Raw genomic sequence first — 13,678 nt, 5'->3', positions numbered from 1 at the left:
TGGGGTGAAGTTCTTCACCTGTGGGATGTGGGAAATCTGTGATGCTTCAAGTGTCCCAGACAACTACATCTGCGGGAAGTGTAACCAATTACAGCTCCTCACAGACCGCATGGATCGGTTGGAGCAGCAGTTGGATGCACCTAGGAGCATTCAGGTGGCAGAAAGCATCATTGACAGGAGTTTTACAGACGTGGTCACACCCAAGGTACAGACAGATAGATGGGTGACCGCTAGAAGAGGCAGGCAGTCAGTGCAGAAATCCCCTGTGGCTGTCCCCCTAACAGGTATACCATTATGGATACTGTTGGGGGAATGGCCTATCAGGGGAAAACAACAGCAGTAGCCAGAGCAGTGGCACCACGGCTGTCTCTGTTGTTCAGCAGGGGGGGTGGGGGTGGGGTCAAAGCACAGAACAGCAATTGTCATAGGGGACTCTATAGTCAGGGGCTCAGATAGGCGCTTCTGTGGTCATGAAAGAGACACCAGGATGGTATGTTGCCTCCCTGGTGCCAGGGTCTAGGATGTCTCTGATCAGGTACAGGACATTCTGAAGGGGGAGAGAGAACAGCCAGAGGTCGTGGTACACATTGGTACTAACGACACAGGCAGGAAGAGTGATGAGGTCCTGCAGCGGGAGTTCAGGGAGTTAGGCAGAAAGTTAAAAAACAGGACCTCTAGGGTTGTAATCTCAGGATTACTCCCTGTGCCACATGCCAGTGAGGCTAGAAATAGGAAGATAGTGCAGCTGAACACATGGCTGAACAGATGGTGTAGGAGGGAGGGTTTCTGATATCTGGATCATTGGGATCTCTTCTGGGGCAGGTGGGACCTGGACAAGAAGGATGGGTTGCATCTAAACTGGAGGGGCACCAATATCCTGGCTGCGAGGTTTGCTAGTGTCACTCGTGAGGGTTTAAACTAGTATGGCAGGGGGGTGGGAACCAGAGCAATAGGTCAGCAGGTGAATATGGCCAGTAGGACTAAGAGGAAGGGCAGGCAGGGAGAAATTACTGAACACAGTGGGACTGAGGGTCTGAAATGCATTTGTTTCAATGCGAGAAGTATAACAGGCAAGGCAGATGAGCTTAGAGCTTGGATTAGTACTTGGGACAATGATGTTATTACTATTACAGACACTTGGTTGAAGGATGGACAGGATTGGCAGGTAAAAGTTCCAGGATTTAGATGTTTCAGGCAGGATAGAGTGGGATGTAGAAGAGGTGGGGGAATTGCACTGCTGGTTAAGGGGAATATCACAGCTGTATGACAGGAGGACACCTCGGTGGGCTCATGCAACGAGGCAATATGGGTAGAGCTCTGGAATAGGAAGGGTGCAGTCACAGTGTTGGGGGTTTACTATAGGCCTCCCAATTGCCAGCGGGAGATTGAGGAACAGTTATGTAGGCAGATTTTGGAAAGATGTAAAAGCAATAGGGTTGTTGTGGTGGGTGATTTTAACTTTCCCAATATTGACTGGGAATCACTTAGTGCTAGGGGTTTGGATGGTGCAGAATTTGTAAGGTGCATCCAGGAGGGCTTCCTGAGACAATATGAAGATAGTTCAACTAGGGAATGGGCAATACAAAAACAGAATTACCTGGAAAAACTCAGCAGGTCTGGCAGCATCGGCGGAGAAGAAAAGAGTTGACGTTTCGAGTCCTCATGACCCTTCGACAGAACTTGAGTTCGAGTCCAGGAAAGAGCTGAAATATAAGCTGGTTTAAGGTGTGTGTGTGGGGGGCGGAGAGATAGAGAGACAGAGAGGTGGAGGGGGTTGGTGTGGTTGTAGCGACAAACAAGCAGTGATAGAAGCAGATCATCAAAAGATGTCAACAACAATAGTACAATAGAACACATAGGTGTTAAAGTTAAAGTTGGTGATATTATCTAAACGAATGTGCTAATTAAGAATGGATGGTAGGGCACTCAAGGTATAGCTCTAGTGGGTTTTTTTTTTATATAATGGAAATAGGTGGGAAAAGGAAAATCTTTATAATTTATTGGGAAAAAAAAAAGAAGGGGGAAACAGAAAGGGGGTGGGGATGGGGGAGGGGACTCACGACCTAAAGTTGTTGAATTCAATATTCAGTCCGGAAGGCTGTAAAGTCCCTAGTCGGAAGATGAGGTGTTGTTCCTCCAGTTTGCGTTGGGCTTCACTGGAACAATGCAGCAAGCCAAGGACAGACATGTGGGCAAGAGAGCAGGGTGGAGTGTTAAAATGGCAAGCGACAGGGAGGTTTGGGTCATTCTTGCGGACAGACCGCAGGTGTTCTGCAAAGCGGTCGCCCAGTTTACGTTTGGTCTCTCCAATGTAGAGGAGACCACATTGGGAGCAACGAATGCAGTAGACTAAGTTGGGGGAAATGCAAGTGAAATGCTGCTTCACTTGAAAGGAGTGTTTGGGTCCTTGGACGGTGAGGAGAGAGGAAGTGAAGGGGCAGGTGTTGCATCTTTTGCGTAGGCAAGGGGTTGTGCCATAGGAGGGGGTTGAGGAGTAGGGGGTGATGGAGGAGTGGACCAGGGTGTCCCGGAGGGAGCGATCCCTACGGAATGCCGATAAGGGGGGTGAAGGGAAGATGTGTTTGGTAGTGGCATCATGCTGGAGTTGGCGGAAATGGCGGAGGATGATCCTTTGAATGCGGAGGCTGGTGGGGTGATAAGTGAGGACAAGGGGGACCCTATCATGTTTCTGGGAGGGAGGAGAAGGAGTGAGGGCGGATGCGCGGGAGATGGGCCGGACACGGTTGAGGGCCCTGTCAACGACCGTGGGTGGAAAACCTCGGTTAAGGAAGAAGGAGGACATGTCAGAGGAACTGTTTTTGAATGTAGCATCATCGGAACAGATGCGACGGAGGCGAAGGAACTGAGAGAATGGGATGGAGTCCTTACAGGAAGTGGGGTGTGAGGAGCTGTAGTCGAGATAGCTGTGGGTGTCGGTGGGTTTGTAATGGATATTGGTGGACAGTCTATCACCAGAGATTGAGACAGAGAGGTCAAGGAAGGGAAGGGAAGTGTCAGAGATGGACCACGTGAAAATGATGGAGGGGTGGAGATTGGAAGCAAAATTAATAAATTTTTCCAAGTCCTGACGAGAGCATGAAGCAGCACCGAAATAATCATCGATGTACCGGAGAAAGAGTTGTGGAAGGGGGCCGGAGTAGGACTGCAACAAGGAATGTTCCACATACCCCATAAAGAGACAGGCATAGCTGGGGCCCATGCGGGTACCCATAGCCACACCTTTTATTTGGAGGAAGTGAGAGGAGTTGAAGGAGAAATTGTTCAGCGTGAGAACAAGTTCAGCCAGACGGAGGAGAGTAGTGGTGGATGGGGATTGTTCGGGCCTCTGTTCGAGGAAGAAGCTAAGGGCCCTCAGACCATCCTGGTGGGGGATGGAGGTGTAGAGGGATTGGACGTCCATGGTGAAGAGGAAGCGGTAGGGGCCAGGGAACTGGAAATTGTTGATGTGACGTAAGGTGTCAGAGGAATCACGGATGTAGGTGGGAAGGGACTGGACAAGGGGAGAGAGAAGGGAGTCAAGATAACGAGAAATGAGTTCTGTGGGGCAGGAGCAAGCTGAGACGATCGGTCTACCGGGGCAGTTCTGTTTGTGGATTTTGGGTAGGAGATAGAAGCGGGCCGTCCGAGGTTGGGCAACTATCAGGTTGGAAGCTGTGGGAGGGAGATCCCCAGAGGAGATGAGGTCAGTGACAGTCCTGGAAACAATGGCTTGATGTTCAGTGGTGGGGTCATGGTCCAGGGAGAGGTAGGAGGAAGTGTCTGCGAGTTGACGCTCAGCCTCCGCGTGGTAGAGGTCAGTGCGCCAGACAACAACAGCACCACCCTTGTCAGCGGGTTTGATGACAATGTCAGGGTTGGACCTGAGAGAATGGAGTGCAGTAAGTTCAGAGAGAGACAGGTTAGAATGGGTGAGAGGAGCAGAGAAATTGAGACGACTAATGTCGCGCCGACAGTTCTCAATGAAAAGATCGAGAGAAGGTAAGAATCCAGAGGGAGGGGTCCAGGTGGAGGGAGAATATTGAAGATGGGTAAAAGGATCCGTTGAACTGGGAGAGGACTCCTGCCCAAAGAAGTGAGCCCGGAGACGAAGACGGCGGAAGAAGAGTTCAGTATCATGCCGAGCCCGAAATTCATTGAGGTGAGGGCGTAAGGGTATGAAACTAAGTCCTTTGCTGAGCACTGAACGTTCAGCATCGGAGAGGGGAAGGTCAGGGGGTATAGTGAATACACGGCTGGGGTTGGGATTGGAAGATGGGGTGGGGATGGAGGCAATACTGGACCTGGTATTAGGGAATGAACCTGGCCAGGTGGTCGAAGTTTCAGTAGGAGAGCATTTCTGGAAAAAGTGACCATAATTCAGTAAGTTTCAAGGTACTGGTGGATAAGGATAACAGGAGTCCTCGGGTTAAGGTGCTTAATTGGGGAAAGGCTAATTATAACAATATTAGGCAGGAACTGAGGAATCTAGACTAGAGGCGGATGTTTGAGGGCAAATCAACAACTGACATGTGAGGGGCTTTCAAACGTTAGTTGATAAGAATTCAGGACGGCATGTTCCTGCTAGGATAAAGGATAAGCATGGAAAGTTTCAGGAACCTTGGATAATGAAGGATATTGTGAGATTAGTCAGAAAGAAAAGGGAAGCATTCGTAAGGGCTAGAAGGCTGGGAACAGATGAAGCCCGTGGAGAATACAAAGAAAGGAGGAAGAAACTTAAGCAAGGAGTCAGGAGGGCTAAAAGGGATCATGAAATGTCACTGGCAACCAGGATTAAGGAAAATCCCAAGGCCTTTTATACATATGTAAATAGCAAGAGGGTAGCCAGGGAAAGGGTAGGCCACTCAGGGACAGAGGTGGGAATCTGTGTGTAGAGCCAGAAGAAATGGGAGAGATACTAAATGAATACTTCTCATCAGTATTCACCAAAGAGGACTTAGCGGTCGATTTGTCTAGGGAAGAGTGTGTAGATAGCCTGGATCATGTTGAGATCAAAAAAGAGGAGGTGTTAGGTGTCTTGAAGAATATTAAGGTGGATAAATCCCCGGGGCCAGATGGGATCTACCCCAGACTACTGAGGGAGGCAAGGGAGGAGATTGCTGGGGCCTTGACAGAAATCTTTGTATCCTCACTAGCTATGGGTGAGGTCCCAGAGGACTGGAGAATGGCCAATGTTGTTCCATTGTTTAAGAACGGCAGCAGGGATAATCCAGGAAATTACAGGCCAGTGAGCCTTAAGTCACTGGTAGGGAAATTATTGGAGAAGATTCTTCGTGACAGGATTTACTACCATTTGGAAGCAAATGGGCGTATTAGTGAGAGGCAGCATGGTTTTGTGAAGAGGAGGTTGTGTCTCACTAACTTGATCAAGTTTCTTGAGGAAGTGACAAAGATGATTGACGATGGAAGGGCAGTGGATGTTATGTACATGGATTTCAGTAAGGCCTTTGACAACGTCCCTCATGGCAGACTAGTACAGAAGGTAAAGTTGCACGGGATCAGAGGTGAGCTGGCAGGATGGATACAGAATTGGCTTGGTCATAGAAGACAGAGGGTAGCAGTGGAAGGGTGCTTTTCTGAATGGAGAGCTGTGACTAGTGGAGTTCCGCAGGGATCAGTGCTGGGACCTTTGCTGTTTGTAGTATACATAAATGATTTGGAGGAAAATGTAATTGGGCTAATTAGTAAGTTTGCAGACGACACTAAAGTTGGAGGAGTTGCAGATAGTGAAGAGGATTGTGAAAGGATACAACGGGATATAGATCGGTTGGAGACTTGGGTGGAGAAATGGCAGATGGAGTTTAATCCAGACAAATGCGGGGTAATGCATTTTGGAAGGTCTAATACAGGCAGGATTTATACAGTAAATGGAAGAACCCTTAAGTGCATCGACGGGCAGAGGGATCTGGGTGTACAGGTCCACAGGTCACTGAAAGTGGCAATGCAGGAGGATAAGGTAGTCAGGAAGGCATATGGCATGCTTACCTTCATTGGCAGGGGTATTGAGTATAAAAGCTGGGAAGTCATGCTGCAGCTGTATAGAACCTTGGTTAGGCCACACTTGGAATATTGCGTGCAATTCTGGTCACCACATTACCAGAAGGATATGGAGGCGTTGGAGAGGGTGCAGAGGAGTTTTACCAGGATGCTGCCTGGTCTGGAGGTTATTAGCTATGAGGAGAGGTTGGAGAAACTCAGATTGTTCTCACTAGAGCGACAGAGATTGAGGGGTGACTTGATATAAGTTTACAAAACTATGAGTGGCATGGACAGAGTATATAGTCAGAAGCTTTTTCCCAGGGTGGAAGAGTCAATTACTAGGGGACATAGATTTAAGGTGAGAGGAGAAAACTATAAAGGAGATGTGCGGGGCAAGTTTTTTTACGCAGAGGGTAGTGACTGTCTGGAATTCGCTGCCAGAGGAGGTGGTGGAAGCTGATACGATAGCGATGTTTAAGAGGCAGCTTGACAAATACATGAATAGGATGGGAATAGAGGGATACGAACCCCGGAAGTGCAAAATGTTTTAGTTGACGGGCAATATGATTGGCGCAGGCTTGGAGGGCAGAAGGGCCTGTTCCTGTGCTGTACTTTTCTTTTCTTTGTTCTTTGAAAAAGGACACAAAACCAAATGTGAATAAGAAAGAATCCAACAAGAGAGAATCCAACCATCTCACCTTGATGTTCAATGGCATTGCCATTACTGAATCCCCCACTATCAACATCCTGGGGGTTAGCATTGACCTGAAACTGAACTGGACTAGTCATATAAATACTGTGGCTACAAGAACAGGTCAGAGGCTAGGAATCGTATGATGAATAACTCACCTCCTGATTCCCCAAAAACTGTCCACCATCGACAAGGCACAAGTCAGGAGTGTGATGGAATGCTCCACGCTTGCCTGAATGAGTGCAGTTCCCATAACACTCAAGAAGCTTGACACCATCCAGGACAAAGCAGCTCACTTGATTGGCACCACATCCACAAACATTCACTCCCTCCACCACCAATACACAGTTCACAGCAGTGTGGACCATCTACCAGATGCACTGCAGGAATTCACAAAGGCTCCTTCGACAGCACGTTCCAAACCCACGACCACTACCATCTAGAAGAACAAAGGCAGCAGATAGATGGGAAACACCAACACCTGCAAGTTCCCCTCCAAGTCACTCACCATCCTGACTTGGAAATATATCACTGTTCCTTCACCGTCGCTGGGTCAAAATTTTGGAACTCCCCTCCTAACAGCACTGTGGATGTATCTACACACATGGACTGCAGCAGTTCAAGAAGGTAGCTCACTATCACCTTCTCAAGGGCAACTAGGGATGGGCAATAAATGCTGGCCCAGCCAGCAGAGCCCACATCCTGTGAATGAATGAAAAGAAAACTCACCTTGGGTGTAGTTCAATGGAACATATAAATTTGGGTATTTATGTATGTTCTAGCGAAAGGGAAGAGTAGGTGGGATGAATAAGATGACAGCTTTCTCTTGAAGATACTTGTATCTTTGCCTATGAACTTACAAGAGCATGAAATTTGATAATCTGGCCACCACCATTGGGACCATTACTGGAAAGTCAGGAAGAATTAGCATATGGTGCATCCTTTTCAAGACAGTGAAAACCAAGATGATGAAGTTAATTGGCAAAATACACAGCTCGATCCCTATAGACCTGCTAATGCTTCCACAAATGCAAAACAAGGTTACCACCAAGCATGACGAAGAGGTGTGTAGTGGAAGGAACAGGACCCAAATAGAAAATTTAGGAAAAAGAGAATCCCTGGAAGCCACATCCAACGAATAGGGAAAACGTGTGAAGGTGACTTACGTTTGTGAAAATTCCAACAGAGGATTAAAGAAGGAATTGGAACAGCGGTGTGAGTGCGCAGAAGTGATTTGTAACTTGTGAAGTAACTGACTTGCGAGAGTACATGGTGCAGCTGCACTGAAGAACGGGTCAGAGACTTGCTCAGCTACTTGACCAACAGCGTGACATGAAATGGTTATTATGGCCTGAAGAGCAAGGAAATATTTTTAGATGATCGAGGCACTGACAAATATTCTTTAGAGAAACCAACTTTAAGACAATTAATTTTACTCCCCCTGATCATTATTACCATCTTCGAGTTAAATTGAAGTAAATATAAAAGAAATTTTGGATTGGGACAACTGAAGGCTAGGGAGAAATAGTACTTAGTAAGAATTATCCATAAGATGGATACAGGTGAAGAATCTTTTAAGTCCATGCATAATCTGTTGTTTTAATTATATGTACTTAGATGTAGTTTTAGAATTTAGAATTACATTTGCATTTTTAGTTAAGTTGAGAGTTTGTTTGAATATCGAAGAGGATTCAGAGGTAACAAGAAACATATTTGCATCTTGCAGGAGTTCCACAGGTAAACAGTAGAGAGGATATTATATTTTATTGACCCAAAAGCAAAGACAAGATGGAAACATGAAAGTCTTTATATTTGGAAGGGTCTGAGTTTCTAAGAGGTGTGAGAACAGTGGGTGAAATGAAAGGGGGGGAAAGGTATTTTAAAGTTGCTGTTGAGCTGGAGCTATGGAGATAGGTGAAGATAGCTAGAGTTGTTTTAGCTGTTGAGCTATAGCTGGAGCTCTGGGCTGGGAAAGGATTAAGTTTCAATCACCCATCCAGTCAAACCAGAAAAGTCTTGGGCTGCAACAAGCAGTTTTATTCTGAAGTGGACTCTACCACAGAGTGGAAGAGGGTAAAGGTCATGTGGTATGTCTCTTTGAAGCTACAGCAGTTTGCCTTGTGTAATATTACTGGATTTCATAGCAGACATCTATAAGGGAGTGTTGCCTGGAAGGTGGTTACTTGTGAGTTAGACCAAGTAGAGAGAATTTAGGGGAATGTTTTGTAAGATAGCCTTAATTGTGTAACTGTAGTTTTGTGTGCTTAGGTTTTCTTTTATTTTTGTTAATAAAACTTTTGCTTTTAATTTTTACAATCACAAAAGTTTTACTGAACCTCTTACTGCTGAGATCGGTACACCTTCTTCTTGTTTTCAGAATATAAAAAGGTTATGGCCTATAATCCCTCTGGGATTTGGTTTGCACAGCAATTAACATCATCTGTGGTCATAACAGTGAACCAGGTAGGTTTTTATAATAACTGATGGTAGTTTCATGATCACCATTACTGAGACTACCTTTAAATGACAGGCTTTATTAATGGAGCTTAAATTCCACAGACTGCCATGGAGGGATCTGTACCTACATCCCCAGGGCATTAGCATGGGCTCTGGATTACTAGCCCAGTGACATTACCACTAAACCACCATCTCCATTTTAGTACTGAAGAGAAATTTCTTCACCCAAAGGGCTGTGAATCTTTGGAATTCTCTACCCCAGAGGGTTGTGGATGCTCCATCATTGAATATATTTAAGGCTGAGATAGGCAGATTTTTGGTCTCTCAAGGAATCAAGGGGTATGAGGAGCATACAGGCTAGTAAAGTTGAGGCCCAAGATCAGCCATGATCATATTGAATGGCAGAGCAGGCTCGATGAGCCATATAAATACTGTGGCTACAAGAGCACGTCAGAGGCTCCTGTTCATAATTATGTTCTTATGTGGTAACCTTGTTGCAAGGTTCATTTTCATTACAGGCAGGGTAGACTGCAGTGTAAGATGACTGCCAGATGTGCTCCCGAAATTTTCATAGATTATTTCCCTGCTTATCATGCAATGTGTCTTACAACAGACTAGAAACAGAGGAAGGTGCAGAGGTGATACGCTCTTGATTCATTTGGAGGGGCTCTGTGAATTGTTTGTCTCTGGAACCTTGAGGGAGCATGAGACAGAGTTTAAGAAAGATGTAAAATTAAGATTCCCTTAAGCTCAGAGCCAAATCCTAATTTTCTCAATTCTTTTTCCAAATCATTGACTCAGTGGTATAAACTCAGTAGCAAAAGTATCACAAATGCAACACTGTAATGCAAGCTCTGCTTGGAGATTGCAAAACTCTTCACACACATGATTTGCCACAAGTCACTGTTACATAGGCAAAGATGACATGCATTTTGTACCTAGTCACATCTTAAACACAGTAATAAATCACTAAAAAAGAAAGCCTTGCATTTATACAACATTTTTTATGACCATCGGACATCTCAAGCATTTTACAGCCAATAAAGTACTTTTGAAGCACAGTCACTGTTGTAATTTGGGAAATTTGGCATCTAATTTGCACAGAGCAAATTCTTACAAACAGCAAAGTGATAATGACCAGATAATCTGCTTTTCTGTGATGTTGATTGAGGTATAAATATTGACCAGGGCACCAATTTCTTCGTCTATTATTCTTCAAAATATCATGGAATATTTGACATCCACTTGGGCAAGTAGATCAAGTAGATGGGGCCCCAATATAATATCTCATCCAAAAGGCAGCACCTGTGACACTGCAACACGGGAGAGTCTCCCTCGATTTTGCTCTCAAGTCCTGAAGTTGGATTTGGACATGGAACCTTGTGATTCAGAGACAAGTGTGTAACCAACTCAATCACAGCTGATAAAGGCAAAATACTGCGGATGCTGGAACTCTGAAACAAATACAAAAAATGCTGGAAAAACTCAGCAGGTCTGACAACATCTGTCTTTCTCAGTCACAGCTGACACTGACAGTGACCTGTTAATCTGTTTCCTTTTGTGGAGTTGACCATGAGAACGCTCTGTTCTTCTTTGAATGGTGCCTTCTCAACCATAGGAAAAGGTAAAAATGGAGCATGATTTTTAACATTGCATTAGGAAGACAGCACCTCACTCAGTACTGTGCAAGACTTTCAGCTTAGTTTCTTGTTTTTTTTATTCATTTACTGGATGTGGGCAACTCTGGCTAGGTCAGCATTTATTGCCCACCCCTAATTGCCCTCGGAAAAGAGGCAGTGAGCTGCCTTTCTTGAACCGCTGAAGTCCCTGTGGTGTAGGTACACCCACAGTGCTGTTAGGAAGGGAGTTCCAGGATTTTGACCCAGCAACAGTGAAAGAACGGCGTTATATTTCCAAGTCAGAATGATGAGTGGCTTGGAGGAGAACTTCCAGGTGGTGGTGTTCCCATATATCTGCTGCCCTTGTCTTTCTAGATTGTCATGGTCATGGCTTTGGAGGGTGCTGCCTAAGGAGCCTGGAGAGTTTCTGCAGTGCATCTTGTAGATGGTACACACTGCTGCCCGTGTTCGTCAGTGGTGGAGGGAGTGAATGTTTGTGGAAGGGGTGCTTTGTCCTGGATGGTGTCAAGCTTCTTGAGTGTTGTTGGAGCTGCACACATCCAGATAAGTGGAGAGTATTCCATCAAAATCCTGACTTGTGCATTGTAGATGGTGGACAGACTTTGGGGAGTCAGGAGGCGAGTTACTCACTACAGGATTCCCAACCTTTGACCTGCACTTGCAGCCACAGTATTTATATGGCTAGTCCAGTTCAGTTTCTGGTCAATGTTAACCTCCAGGATGTTGATAGTGAGGGGTTCAGTGATGGTAATGCTTTTGAATGTCAAGGGCTAGATTCTCTCTTTTTCAAGATGGTCATTGCCTGGCACTTGTGTGGTGTGAATGTCACTTGCCACTTGTCAGCCCAAACTGGATATTGTCCAAGTCTTGTTGCATTTAGACATGGGCTGCTTCAGTATCAGAGGAGTCCTGAATGGTGCTGAACATTGTGCAATCATCAGCGAAAATCCCCAGTTCTGATGTTATGATGAAAGGAAGGTCATTGATGAAGCAGCTGAAGATGGTTGGGCCTGGGACACCACCCTGAGGAACTCCTGCAATGACACTCTGGAACTGAGAAGATTGACCTCCAACAACCTCCAACAACCACAACCATCTTCCTTTGTGCGAGGTATGACACAAACCAGCAGAGAGTTTTCCCCCAAACTCCCATTGACTCCAGTTTTGTTAGGGCTCCTTGATGCCACAGTCGGACAAATGCTGCCTTGATGTCAAGGGCAGTCACTCTCACCTCACTTCTGGAGTTCAGCTCTTTTGTCCATGTTTGAACCAAGGCTGTAATGAGATCAGAAACTGAGTGACTCTGGCGGAACCAAGCTGGGCATCAGTGAACAGGTTATTGCTAAACAAGTGCCACTTGGTAGCACTGTTGAAGACCTCTTCCATTACTTTACTGATGATGTCGAGTAGACTGATGGGACGGTAATTGGTTGGGTTGGACTTGTCCTGCTTTTTGTGTACAGGGCATACTTGGGCAATTTTCCACAATGTCGGGTAGATGTCTATCTTGTAGCTGTACTGGAACAGCTTGGCTAGGGGCACGGCAAGTTCTGGAACACAAGTCTTCAGTACTTTTTCTGGAATGCTGTCAGGGCAACTGGCCTTTTTAATATCCAGTGCCTTCAGTTGTTTCTTGATGTCATGTGGGGTGAATCAAATTGGCTGAAGACGGTCAACTATGATGCTGGAGACTTCCAGAGGAAGCCAAGATGATTCATCCACTTGGCACTTCTGGCTGAAGATTGTTGCCAATGCTTCAGCCTTATCTTTTGCACTGATGTGCTGGGCTCCTCTATCATGGACCCTCCTCCTCCAGTCAGTTGTTATATGTCCATCACCATTCTTGACTGGGTATGGCAGGACTGCAGGGCTTAGATCTGATCCATTGGCTGTGGAATTGCTTAGCTCTGTCTGTCACTTGCTGCTTATTCTATTTGGCACGCAAGAAGTCCTGTGTTGTAGCTTCACCAGGTGGACACCTAATTTTTAGGTATGCCTGGTGCTGCTCCTGGTATGCCCTCATCATTGAACCAGGGCTAGTCCCTTGGCTTGGTGGTAATGGTAGAGTGGGGGGTATGCTGGGTCATGAGGTTACAGATTGTGGTTGAATACAATTCTGCTGCTGCTGATGGCACCAGTGCCCCATGGATGCCCAGTCTTGAGTTTCTAGATCTGTTCGAAATCTATCCCACTTAGCACAGTGGTAGTGCCACAAAACACAATGCAAGGTGTCCTCAATGTGGAGACGGGACTTTGTCTCTACAAGGTCTGTGTGGTGGCCACTCCTACCGATACTGTCATGGACAGATGAATCTGTGGCAGGCAGGCTGGTGAGGATGAGGCCAATATGTTTTTCCCTCTTGTTGGTTCCCTCACCACTTGCCACAGACCCAATCTAGCAGCTATGCCCTTTAGGGCTTGGTCAGTTCAGCTACCAAGCCACTCTTGGCGATGGACATTGAAGTCACCCACTCAGGGTTCATTTTGCGTCCTTGCCACCCTCAGTGCTTCCTCCAAGTAATGTTCAACATGGAGGAGCAATGATTCATCAGCTGAGGGAGAGTGGTACGTGATAATCAGCAGGAGGTTTCCTTGCCCATGCTTGACCTGATGCCATGAGGCTTCATGGAATCCAGAGTCAATGTTGAGGACCCCCTGGGCAACTCCCTCCTGACTGTATACCACTGTGCCACCACCTCTGCTGTGTCTGTCCTGCCAGTGGGACTGGACATACCCAGGAATGGTGATGGTGGTATCTGGGGCATTTTCTGTAAGGTATGATTCCGTGAGGATGACTCTATCAGGTTGTCGCTTGACTAGTCTGCGAGGCAGCTCTCCCAATTTTGACACTAGCCCCCAGATGTTAGTAAGGAGGATTTTGCAGGATCAACAG

This window comes from Carcharodon carcharias, chromosome 1 (assembly GCF_017639515.1).
Source record: "Carcharodon carcharias isolate sCarCar2 chromosome 1, sCarCar2.pri, whole genome shotgun sequence".
Classification (NCBI taxonomy): Eukaryota; Metazoa; Chordata; class Chondrichthyes; order Lamniformes; family Lamnidae; genus Carcharodon; species Carcharodon carcharias.
Note: the sequence above shows the minus strand (reverse complement) of the source record.